Genomic DNA, 13,810 nt, shown 5'->3' on the forward strand with positions numbered 1-13,810 from the left:
AACAAAATTTAATATGCTTCTCCAGCCTCTTGCAGCCTCTTCCTTGCCACCTGTAGCCACTCACCTGCCCTTCCTTTCTCAAACAGATCTAACCTGCCTTCCTTCTCCCCACGTTAACTTCACCTGCGTTTAAGTTTCCTTTCACTTTTATAGTCTTTCCAGGGTTGATACTCCCTAAGAGAGTTAGCAGAAATATTTTCTTGCAAGCTACTAAAATTCACAAAAGTTTTATAAAAATATTTATGTAGTTAACTTAACATCCTTATTTTATGGATTTCTGGAGGAAACCATGGCTTTTATATATTCAGCCAACACAAAATGTTGGGAACACCTCAAGATTACCTGCTGCAAATCAAGTGGACAGGAAGCCGTGAGTTCCTTCTCTTCCCAGCATATAAGGCATTTAGCATTAGGTTTGTTTGCTTTTAAATCAAGACACTGAAACTGAGTTCTATCATCTAGTGAATCTATTTCTGAATATAAGATGAAAACAGAAAATGTTGGAAAAAGAGTACTTGAGAAAATGTAGAAAAGAAATCAGCTAATTCAACTTTTATTACTTCATAATCATCTTTCCTGTTGTGCTGAAGAGAGTCTCACTCAGTAGTGCTAAAAGCATATTTTCTCACCTACGACTGCATTTGTCTAGGTGATATAAAACTGAACATTGTGGTTCTGTATAAGTGTTCTAACCAGCTCAAGCTGAAATAATTACAAGTACCTTTGATCACATTCATGATCTTAACTGGAGTCTTTTTTGTTCAGTGCACAGTGGGACTTGTTTTTAATCTAACATGTACAGAATATGGGCTCTTCCAGTCCTCTCCAGGGAGTTTTCAATCGTCAATTAGCATAATCATTAAGTAACCCCCTTCTAGCATTTAAAATCCCTGAATTACTACCCCCCACACCCCAGGTCTACATAATTTATCTATTTATTGGTGAATATTGCCCTTGTTTTTACAGGTTATACTGACTGTAGCCTAATTTATTTTATTTTAGCTCTGGGGGTCTGGCTTTATTGGTTTCAGAACTTTGCTTCTGATAGTGAGGTCTAAACTCAAAAGCTTAAACCTCACATGGGGATCTGTTAGAATATTCAGACTCCTCTCCCCAAAATTACAGTTTTAATAACATCCTCAAGGGACTATTCTGCAGAATAAAGTTAAGAAAAGGCAAGTCCAGGACAGAATTTCTCAAAGGTGAAAGCATTACTAACCTACAGAAAAAGCATTTGGTGAGTATTTTTTAAGTGAACTGTCCTGGAACCCCTGTCAGACTTGCCTAATCAGAATCTCTGCAGATAAATACTTGAGAACCTATATTTTAAACAGTCATCTATTCTAGGGGAGTATTATGCACACTGAAATGTGAGAACCATTGCTTTGGAAATTTCAGTCATCAAGATTTTTTATTTCACTTTTGCAATTAATTCTTTTATATATTTTTTTGTTTTGTTTTGTTCCGTTTTTTGTGATGCTGGCAAAGGCATCCAGGCTCTTATGCGTGCTAGTCAAGTTCTCTAACACTGAGCTACCTGCCCAACCTGTTGCCATCTTTTTTCAAGAAAAAATATATTGTAATTAAATGGGGATTTCGCACATAGAAGCAGCAGTGATGCTATTTTACCTCAAAATGATACATGTACAGTATGTAAAGAGCCTCTATTTATTATATGTCAAAATGTTGTTGCTGTGTGGTTAATTAATAAACACAATAGAAGAACAACAAAATACATTTTCCTGATAATTCCCTTTAGATTTATAGAAATATAAGAAGCATTGGAGATTTTCTATTGTTATAATTTTATGAAATTTATATGAGAGAACAGTTCCTGGTTTTAAATTTAAATTACTCTCTAGAGAAGAACACTTCTTATTTATTTGCCTGTCACTTACAGAGATATAGCTATATTTAGAAGTCTGTCATATGTTTTTCATAATACATAGATCTTCATTTATTATGAATGATATCACATAATGAAAGTTTTTAGTATATAATATTGACATATTTTACAACTCAAATAGAAAAATATGAAAGATATCAAGTTATAAAAGGGCGTTATCAATAAAGTAAAAAAACTCATTGAAGGAGAAAAAAAGAAAAGTTCTGATGTTAATTTTCAAGTGTCATTTTATTGCAGTATAATTTTAAATAATTCTTATTTATTTCAGTGTCATTTTGGTGGTATTCTCGATATGTGTATCTTTGTGTTAACAATTAACTGAACATGGCAATTACTTAAACACATGAACTGCTGATAAATTTGTTGTTTATAAACTGTTAATTATCAAAGGGAACTCAGTATAATTTACACTCAGTAAATTTACTCTAAATTTACATATTAATTTTAGTTTATTCAAAATGAACATATTATACATATATTCAAATATATTTTTGTGTTACTCGGTTAATGTGCATGAAACTTGAATCAATATGCACTTAATGGCATTAATATTTAAATTTCTATCCTCCAGTGTGTAAAGTCAGTGTTAATGGTTTAGAAAGATTGAATACGAGTATGGAAGCAGAAATTTTAAAACTTTGCTTTACAATTCTAATATCTTTTAAAACATAGAAAGGTATTAAAGCTGAAATAAAAAATAAAATAATAGTGATACGACAACAAGAAATGTCAAGATGAAAGAAAAATTATGTACACTTCTACTAATGAGTGGATTCATATACTGACACAATTATGCTATAAGCTTATTTTACATCTTCATTGGTCTCTGTTTATTAGATCATTCTAGATGCAAAAATGGCTCAGCAGGTAAAATTTAGGGCAATCTTAATAACATGACACTACTCAATGTAGAAACATCCAAAATCATTAAAATGCTTCTGTGAATCTTGCTAAGAGTAAACTAAATGTCTTTTATGTTCAAAAGCGAATTATAATCAAGCCAATCTTTAAAATAATTTATAGATTGCATATGTTGTATTTGATTTCTCTATTCACTGTTTTGTGAAAAAGTTCTTTTTTAAAATTAATCTTATTGGTACATTTAAGGTATAAAATATAATGACATTCATCATTGGAAATTTGCACCTTAACATAATATATCCTGGTTCTTATTTTTTCCCCATTCCTCTGCCTTCCCTTCAATACCTCCATCCCTCTCTATCTACAAAGACTTTGTTTCCATTTTTTCATTTTCTCATATTATTTCCATTCCTTTCTTTCCTTTCTCCTACCCCTCCCATTTCCCCTTCCCCTTTGCACATTTTCTTCCTATTTCACATTATCTATTATAGGTTTTAGTTCTTATTTACACTTTCAGTTTCTCACACTAGACAAACTATTCAGTATTTACATGTGTGTCCTATTTATTTCACTTAAGAGTATCGCCTCAATGTCCATCCATTTTGCTATAAATGATTCTAGTTTCTCGTTTTTTATGGCTGAGTAATACTCCATTTTATAAAAAAACACATTTTTTTCATCCAGTCTCCAGTTGATGGGCAACTGGGCTGCTTCCAAGTACTAGATATTACAAACTGTGCTGCTATAAACATGGGTGCACATATATCACTGTAGTATGATTCTTTTAATTCTTTGGGGAAGAAACCCAGCAGGGCAATTCCTGGGTCAAATGGGACTTCCAATCCTAGTTCTTTGTGGTATCTCCATACTGATTTCCACAGTGGTTGCACCAGTCGACAATCCCACCAGCAGTGGAGCAGAGTTTCTCTTTCCCCACAGCCCTGGAAGCATTTGTTATTGGTTAATTTCATGATAGCAGCCATTCTTACTGGGGTGAGAGGGAATCTCAGCGTTGGTTTCATTTGCAACTCTTGAATGACCAGTGATGTTGAACATTTTTTCGTATGTTTATTTGCTATTTCTACTTCTTTGTCTGAGAAATGTCTGTTCATTTCAGCTGACCATTTTTGGATTGGGTCTTTAAATTTGGGAGGTTTGATATTTTTATGTTCTTTATAGATTTTAGATAGTGGACCTTTGTCTGAGGGACAGCTGGTGAAAATTTTTCCTACATTATGGATTGTCTCTTCACACTGTTGGTTGTTTCTGTTGCTGTGCAGAAGCTTTTTAGTAAGAAGAGATCCCACTTGTTGATTGTTTGTGCTAGTTCACGGACAACTGAAGTTTTGTTCATAAAATCTTTTCCTACACCAGTGTCTTCAAGAGTTCTACCTAACCTCTGTTCTAGCCAGTTCAGCATTTCTGTTTTAATATTTAGATCACTAATCCATTTCTATTTTAGTTTAGTCCATGGTGAGAAATATAGGTCTAGTTTTAAACTTTGGCAAGTTGAAACCCAATTTTTCCAGCACCATTTATTAAAGAGGTTATCTTTCCTCCAGTGAGGGTGTTTGGCTCCTTTGTCAAAGATGAGGTGGCTGAGTGTGACTGGGGTTGTTTCTGCATCTTCTAATGTGTTGCACTGGTCCTCAGGTCTGTTTCTTTGCCAGTACCATGCTGTTCTTATCACAGTGGCTTTGTAGTATAGTTTCAACTTGGTGATTGTGATACCCCCTGCCTTGTCTTTATTGCCTAGAATTGTTTTGGCTATTCTTGGTCTATTCTGGCTCCAAATAAATTTTTGGATTGTTTTCTCAAGGTCTGTGAAGTGCGCTGCTGGGATTTCAATTGGGATTGCATTGAATCTATACAGCAGTTTTGGAAATATGGCCATTTTCAATGTTGATTCTTCCTACCCAGGAGCAAGGGATGTCTTTCCATTTTCTCATATCCTCTTCAATCTCTATTTTCAGAGTGCTATAGTTTTCAGAGTAGAGGTCTTTGATTTCTTTTCTTGGGTTGATTCCTAGATATTTCAATTTTTTGGATGCTATTGTGAAAGCAATTGATTGCCCCATTTGTCTCTCAGTGAGTCTGTTTTTTTGTGTACAGAAAAGCTCTTGATTTTTGTGTGTTGCCCTTGTATCCAGCTACTTTACTTAATTAGGTTAATAAGTCTAGAAGACTTTTGGCAGAGTTCTTAGGGTCTTCTACATAGAGTATCATGTCATCTTCAAATAATGACAATTTGACTTCTTCATTTCCTATCTTTATTCCTTTTATTTCTTTCTCTTTTCTAATCGCTGTGGCTAATGCTTCCAAAACTATATTGAACAGGAGTGGTGATAGTGGACATCCTTGTCTTGTTCCTGATTTTAGTGTATGATTTCAGTTTTTGACCATTTAATATGATATTGGCTCTTGGTTTTTCTTAGAAGGCTTTTATCAGATTGAGGTAGAGTCCATCTATTCCAATTTTTTGTAGGGTTTTTATCATAAATGCATGTTGGATTTCATCAAATGCTTTTTGTGCATCTACTGAGATGATCATATGTTTTTTGTCCTTGGCTCTGTTGATATAGTAGTGTATTGCATTTATTGATTTGCATATGTTGAACCATCCCTGTATCCCTGGGATGAATCCCACTTGGTCAGGGTCTATGCTTTTCTTGATGATTTTCTGCATTCTATTTGCCAGTATCTTATTATGGATTTTTGGATTTATGTTAATTAGTGAGATTGGCCTATAGTTCTCTTTTTTGGTTGGGTGTTTCTCTGCTTTTGGGATCAAGGTGATGCTTGCTTCCAGCAATGAACTTGAGAGTATTGCTTCCCTTTCAATTTCATTGAAGAGTTTAAACAGTAGTGGCAGTAGTTCCTCTCTAAATGTCTTGTAGAATTTAGCAGTGAAGCCATCAGGACTCGGGCTTTACTTAGTTTGTAAGTTTTTAATTACATTTTCAATTTCATTGATTGACATTGGGTTGTTTAGAATTTTGAGGTCTTCTTTGTTCAACTTTGGTAATTCATATGTATCTTGGAATCTGTCCATTTCTTCTGTGTTTTCTGTCTTATTGGCATATAGCTTCTCTAAGTAGGTATTGATGATCTTCTGGATTTCTGCTGGGTCCTCTGTAATTTCACCCTTTTAATTCTTATTGAATGGATTTGGGCCTTTTCTTTCCTTTTTTTGATGAAGTTGGCTAAGGGTTTGTCAATTTTGTTTATTCTTTCAAAGAACCAACTCTTGGCTTCATTGGGTTTTTTGTATCATTCTATTAGTCTCCATTGCATTGATTTCTGCCCTGATCTTTATAATTTCCTCCCTTGTATGAGTTTTGGTTTGTCCTGCTCTTCTTTTTCTTGAAGCTTGAGGTTCAGAATCAGGTTGTGTAATTGATCTCACTCTGTTTTTCTAATGTGATTATTCACTGCTATTAATTTCCCACTTAGAACTGCTTTCATTGTGTCCCATAGATTTCAATATGTTGTATTGGCATTGGCATTTAGTTGTAGGATCTGTCTGATTTCTTCTTTAATTTCATCTTTGATCCATTGGCTTTTCAGAAGTGTGTTGTTAATTTCCATGTGTTTATGAAATTCTTGTTGTTTCGTTTGCTATTGATCTCCAATTTCATCACACTATGGTCTGATAATATACAGGGGATAACTTCAATTCCTTTGCAATTACTTACACACACATGTTCTATGAGCAAGTATGTGGTCTATTTTGGAGAATGACCCTTGTGCAACTACAAAGAATGTGTATTCTGATTTTGTGGGGTAGAACACTCTCCAAACATCTGATAAGTGCATTTGTTCAAGAGTTTAATTGAGTTCTAGTATTTCATTGTTTATTTTTTGTCTAGTTGATCTATCTATTTGTGACAGTGTTGTATTGAGGTCTGCCCTACTATTGTATTAGTGCTTATATGATTTTTAATTTCCATTAGTATTTGTTTTATATAGTTGTGTGCACTACTGTTTGGTGCATATATATTAATGATTGTCATCTCTTCCTCTTGGATTGTTCCCTTTACAAGGATGTAGTGTCCTTCTTTGTCTCTCTTAATCAGTGTTGGTTTGAAATCCACTTGATCTGCAAAGAAGATAGCTACTCCTGCTTTTTTTTGGATTCCTGTCACATGGAGTATTGTTTTCAGTCTATGAGTTTAACTTTGTCTATGAGTTTCTTTTTGAATTCAGTGTGTTTCTTGTATGCAGCATATTGTTGGATCTTGCTTCTTGACCCATACTGTCAGTCTATTTCTTTTGATTGGTGAATTGAGACCATTAACATTGATGGTTATAACTGATACATATTGACTTATCATTGTCATGACTTTTTCTTTTTGTTCGATTCTCCCGCTTTGCATTTAATATCTTGTTGTGCCCGATGGACTCATTCTGCCTGGCTTCCTGGGGTTGTGATCCTCATTGTCTTTTCCTAGGATATTTTCTAAAATTTTTTAGAGTGCTGGTTTCATATTCATGACGTTCCTTAGGGGCTCTTTGTCATTGAATAACTTATTTCTGAATCAATTTTGAAAGATAGTTTTGCAGGGTACATCAATGTGGTTTGGAGGCTGTATTCCTTTAGGGCTTGAAATACATCTCTCCAAGTTGTTCTTGCCTTGAAGATTTGCATTGAGAAGTCTGCTGTGATTCTGTTGGGCTTTCCTTTGTATGTGATTTTTTTTCTTTTCTCTAACTGCTTGTAGAATTTTGTTCATCACCTGGGTTTCTGGAATCTTAACTATTATATGCCTATGTGTAGTTTATTTTGATCAAGGCTAGTTGGAGTCCTATATGCCTCAATTATCTGTATGTCAAGTTCTTTTCCTCTATTTGGGAAGTTTTCTGCCGTTACCTCTGTGAACAGTTTTTTTTTTTTAATGTCATCTGCACTCTCTCCTGTTTCTTCATTGTTTCCAGTCAGTCTGATGTTCTTCTTCTTTTCATCATCTAGCAGTTGCTGGATTGATTTCTCATGTTCTTTTACTATTTTTAAGAAATTTTTCTTTTCCTGGCCACTAATTGCAATCCTATTTTCTATATCTGAAATTCTATCCTCATATCGGCTGATGCTGCTGCATAAACTTTCAATGGAGTTTTTAATCTCCTGGAACTCTGTTTGCATGTGTTCCATGGATTCCATTTGTTTCCCATTTTGAGATTTCATCATGTTCCTCAGCTCCTCTTTTTTTTTTTTTTAATCTGTGTCCTCTCTAGATTTATTAATCATGTCTTGCACTATGGGCACAATCTCTGTTGTTATCTGAGTAATTATTTCTGATTTCATTTTTTCTAGATCCTCTATTGTTGCCAGTTCAGTGAGTCCAGGTGGTTGAGTATCAGATTGTTCCATCTTGTTGCTCTTTGGGGTTGTATTAGGTGATCTGGAAGTCTGGTTTTGAGATTTATTTACGTGTCTTCTCATTTCAACAGATGCAGCCTGCTGTGCCTTTGTTGAAGTGACTTTTTGCTCCCCCAATGGTCTTGAGTTCTCAGCAAGCCACTGAGCTGCCTTTATTCTGCTGGTCACCAGTATACCAATTCCTGGGTTCAGAGTGGTGGCCTTCTGGATCCCTGAGCTGACCTGTTGTCTGGGAGGGCTTCTGGCTGGGGCCTATCCACACTTAGGATGATATCTAGGTATGCCTCTTGCTCTGGCCCCTATGTAACTATTATCTGGGAAGGCCTTTGGCTGGAGGCTGTGCACTCCTGTTCCCATTGTCTGCACAGGCTTTGGCTAGGGTCTCCATGCACTTATCAGTGGTATCAGGGTGAGCCTCTGGGATTGCTCATGTGCCTATGTAGTTCTTTCCCAGGTGGGTTCTTGGCTGTGGCCAATGGTATGGTGGGCCTGTGGCTGAAGTTTGTGGGCCTGTGCAGTTCTTTTCTGGGTGGGCCTTTGGCTTGGGCAGGTGTGCAGGAGCCTCTGGGCTCAGGCCGGAGCCCTGGCTGGGATCTGTCTGCAGCTGCACTTGTCTGGGCCTCACAGCTGCTCCCTGGAATCTGTGTGCACTTACTGATGGAATGGTGGGGCTCTGTTGTGAAAAAAGTTCTTAAGGGAGATACTATTTTGATTTCATCTCACTGCATTTATTCTATTGAGTGTCCATATTACGCATAACTAGAACACTCCAAGCCTTACTTTCTCCTTTGTCTTTTGTAAAGACTAAAACATGAAGTAATAAATTGAGGTTTAAAGGAGCATTATATACATATCTCATAAAATAGAAGATTTTACATTCCTATGTTACCTTCTTTGAAGATAAATGGTATTTTTCCCTGTTATGGTTTGTATTTAAATGTCTCTCGAGAGGCTTATGCACTCTTTAGCATGACTTTTGGAAAGTGATTGGATTATGGAGACTTATAGATGACTTGCTGTTAGAAGGTGGGGTCTGGTCAGAAGAGGTGGATCACTATGAGCATGACCCAGAAGGTTATAGCTCCTTTCCTGGCTCCTCCCTTAACTCTCTGCTTCCTGTCTGTCATGCCATGAGCAATGTTTCTTCATACTCCAGTGCTATGCAGCCTGACTTGGAGGTGGTGGACTACCAATTGTAAACCAAAATAAACCTCTCTTCCTTTAATTGCATGTGTCAGGTATTTTGTCCCAGTGATGAGGAAGTGACTGAGACATTTCCAAACAGTTTAGTGGAATTTTGGAAATCTAACTCTTCAATTCCTCAGCTCTTCCTGATTAACTGTTTTATGATTTAGGGTTTCCATGAGTTGTTTCAAATGAATTTACTTCTTATCTTGAATAATTTATAGCGCTACATTTTAAACTAGAGTCAGACTTCAAAGCAGTGCTCTAAGTATCTTTGAGCATTAGTAAGACAAATTTCACTGATTTTCATGAACAGCAAAATTGATTCAGTTATCATGATTTGGAATGCAATATAAGAATACTTATATTTTAAGAATACACAGATTTTGAACAAAGTTTTCCTTTACATTATGTTTTGGAAAGAGTTTAATTATATCCAAAGTTTCAAAATTATTGAAGTCATATACCCTAAAGTTACAAGTAAAATATTTTCTTTTAATAGGCAGTTTGCTATATAAAAATCAAAATTAAAGGCACAGATATGAAAGCATTATAATTATAATTTTTGGTAGGAAAAGCGAGCCTGGATGTACTCATCTAAAATATTTACCCACTCTGCCTGATGTATAGCTTAAAATATGTGTCTACCTTGTATGTTGTGAAGCATTATTGATTATTCATTTTCATAACATCTTTAATTTACATATTATAATAAATTTTCTCAGTTTTTCTCTCCTGCTTTCCTGTGATAAAAGAAGCATAAGCACACAGAAACATTGAGTGTAGGATCAGGAGAACATGATACAATATAAGACAGTCAGGCTTCTGCAGATTAAAAATCAAAGAATCGCTCAGAGCCATTCCTTTAAAAGATTGGGGATTTTTTCTTATGTCTCTCTGTGAAGACAGCCTTTCAGATTAAAGGCAAAGGTGATAAATATAACATAAAAGCCACAAGATACTCAAGGAAAAATCCTGGTCAATTTGTACAAGTTCTTATCATGTGTCAAGCACTGACTGATGAGCTCCAAATCTATGTTTTGACTGGAGATGGGACAGTCACAAGTTCACTAAATTGGCTATCTTTTGAAAATATTTCCTTCTTCTTCTGGTGTCCTGATTACTTCCTATATGTAATGTCCCACTCTGAGACATGAAGCAGGAAAATCTCTATACACTTGTTCAAGGCTCAGTGAAAATTTCTAGCATTCAATCCATCATATCAGCCTTCCAGATATACCATACAGTATTTCTGCTTGTAATCCATTGACCAAATCTTAATCAGATGACCAAGCCTAGCTAGACAATAGTTTGAGAAATTTCCCCTCTTCCTAACTTGACTGAACAAATTTTAGGTTTTGTCAATGAGGATGGAAAGGTAAATAGTTTTGGGATAAAAAATTATATTATATTCTATAGGGACACACACAAGAAATTTTATTGCAAATTACTCAAAGTTATCTAATATTTCATCAGTGTAGTATCACAGGCAAAATTAGGCCTTTTTGTCTTTAGATATCTTAATACTTAGTACTGCTATAACACATTTATCATAAATAATAACCAGAATGGTAGTACTGCATAATATCTTTTTTTTTTTTTTGGTACCGGGGATCGAACTCGGGTCCTTGTGCTTGCACAGCAGGCGGCGAAACCACTGAGCTAAATCCCCGGCCATGCATAATATCTTTATAGATAACTTGCTTAATCTGAAATGTCATAATATTATATTGTATCAAGGAAAAAACAAGTTTCATCTCTAGATTTAATCAGCATGGTAACATTGGGACATAATAAAAGATTTTGTAAGATCTTGTATCTGACTGAATTATTTCTAGTGCTTTCTACAAATCTATGTTCTTCTCTTTTGGAGCATAGGTAATATTGTACATCTTGATAAACATAGAAGTTATATGTAAACATAAAACTTATTTGACAAAAAGAAAACCATGGAAAGAGAAGTGCTGTACATTGTTTTCAAATTTAGAAGCCACTGAGTAATATTTTAAAGTTTTCATCTCTTGCTTCAATGACTATAGAAACAAATGAGGAAATTCCTGATCTCTTCCTACAGCAAGAAATGAGCTATGATGCTAAGTAATTGAATTTGGAGGCTGTTACTACAACATGACTTAGCTTATAGTGATTGAAACTTCTATTAAGAGGAACTTCAGCTAATGTATTCCTAATGATTTTATTTTTTTTCTTTTCATACAGCTTTAGGGTACAGAAATTATCATTCAAGTGTTGTTAAAGTAAGATACAAAGTGTTATTTAATTTTTTAAATGCCTCTATCTATAGATTGATATTTATAAGCACTGGATAAGTATGGAAAATCTTTGAAATAGTGTAGGTGATATACCATATACTCATCATACATTTTGCTTCATGGAAATATAAAACATTTAAGAAAACAAAAAGAGTTTATAAGTTTTTATTTTAGTTAATCTTGAATGATTAATTTGACAAGTATCAGTATAAAAGACTGGTTTTAGCCACAATTTAAAATTGTTCAATGAATCAGTTAGGCAAAGAAGTGAGCTCTCTAAAAAAATTCTAAACTATGGTTTGCTGTTTTCATCAGCAATATTGAGTTATGTACTCATTCAATAAGCACATATGAGGTAGCATCTTGAGACCTTTGCTTAATACAGAAAAATATGATGATGAAGAATTGAAATCACAGTTCTGGCCCTAAAACATCAAACCATCAAATAGGAGAAAAGAATCAAAACTACACAATTTTTTCCAGTTGTACAAGGCACAATGTGTTCAGTATTATACACTATATGAAAAAAATGCTCTATAAGTTAGTAGGAGAGTCACTAAGTACAGTATAGAACTTAGTGGAAGAGGCGAAGTCATTAAGGATTCTGAGGTACTAACCACTGTACTTTGTTGCTTTTTTCACACATACACTGAACTGAGTTGATTTTATGTATCATAAACCAATTATGCAAAGACTAGAGAGTTTAGCAGTATTGCTTATTGGAATTATTTTGGTTGTGTTCATCAGGACATATATTTCAGGAGGAATCTGATAAGAGCTTTTAAACATCCTTAGGGCAAGCAGTCTAGTAACTACTATTGTTTAGTCTTTTTTCCTTCAACTATACATATATTCACTAAAATTTTACTTCATTTTTCAAGATTTTATTCTATTATTATATTTTTGTTATATATAACAATTATATTAATTTTGAGGAATTGGCCCATTTGAAGTGGACATATGTGACTTAACTACATGTAATCTTCAACAAATAACATTAAAAAATGTATACACATAGCTGTAACCAATCACTCGTGTATACGAAAGCCTCTCAAAAAAAATCAAGCAAGATGTTCTGCAAATGGAAATGAGATCAAGAGATAGAGGGAGGAGGAAGGGAGGGAAAAGGAAAGAGGAAGGAGGAAGGGAAAGGGGACATAAAAAGTATTAAGATGTGTTGTACATGTACCATCTCCACATGCTGAATGTAATCATTATGTAGTGCTAACATGTACTAATAAAATTAAAAACTAAAAAATACATAAATAAAATAAAAGACAACATTCAAAAAATAAAACTAGATAAAATGAGAAGAAAACACACACACACACACACACACACACACACACACACAGAAATAAAAAAATATATGAAGGGGACCATGCTCTGGAACCTCTGGTGTTCTCTCTCTGGTGAGCAGAGAACACCAGGTAGCAATCTCTCGTTCCTGGTTGAGTTTCTGCCACAGCCTCTGCTATTTGCTCCTCTCAGTTTGGCCCTCTCAGCCTCCTGCACCTTCCAGTTGCAGTTAAGCCCCAATTCCACTCGTCCTTTCTCTGGCCAGCAACTTCAGTGGTCCCCTGTTGTTGGGCAGGAGACAATATATTTCTGCCTCTGTTTGCCATTCTGCAGATTGTTCTCTCTCTCCTTCACTCCAGAGTTGAAGCATTATGCATGTTGGCTGAGCTCCAGTCTAATCCGGGATTTCAATAGTCTCTGGGGGCCAGCAGGATTTAGCCTCCACAGGAGATGATATGGATTGTTTTCTCTACCCCCAGTGATCCCACATCCCTCTTGTTCAGCTTTGCACAGGGTCTGTTTCCAGCCCCTGAATTCTCTGACAGTTTGGACTCAGTGGAAGAAAGCCCTTCTGAGTGAAATTCAAAAGTGTTAGGAGCGAAGCAGGAACTTAGCCCATAGGGGCAGAGTCTGTTCCTATTACAGTGTCTTTTCTCTACTCGTAGATCTCACTGATCACAGCTACTGCAAGTCCCTGTGATTCTGTCCCATGAGTCCCTCTATGCCTATGTTCCTAAACAGGACCAAGTTCTCTGTTTTTCTCTGTTCCCAGGGCTTGTCAGTTCTAACTCAGTCACTGCTTGCAGAGTAATTCCCTAATTTGTACTTTCCTTAGTGTCCTGACCTGAGTATACTCTTCCTAGTATCTCAGTTTGCTGGGCACTGTCTCCTGGTGGGAGTAGAGAAGGCCAG

Source organism: Heterocephalus glaber, unplaced genomic scaffold (genome assembly GCF_053883595.1).
Source record: "Heterocephalus glaber isolate CG9 unplaced genomic scaffold, H.glaber_assembly_v1.0 deba00001547, whole genome shotgun sequence".
Classification (NCBI taxonomy): Eukaryota; Metazoa; Chordata; class Mammalia; order Rodentia; family Bathyergidae; genus Heterocephalus; species Heterocephalus glaber.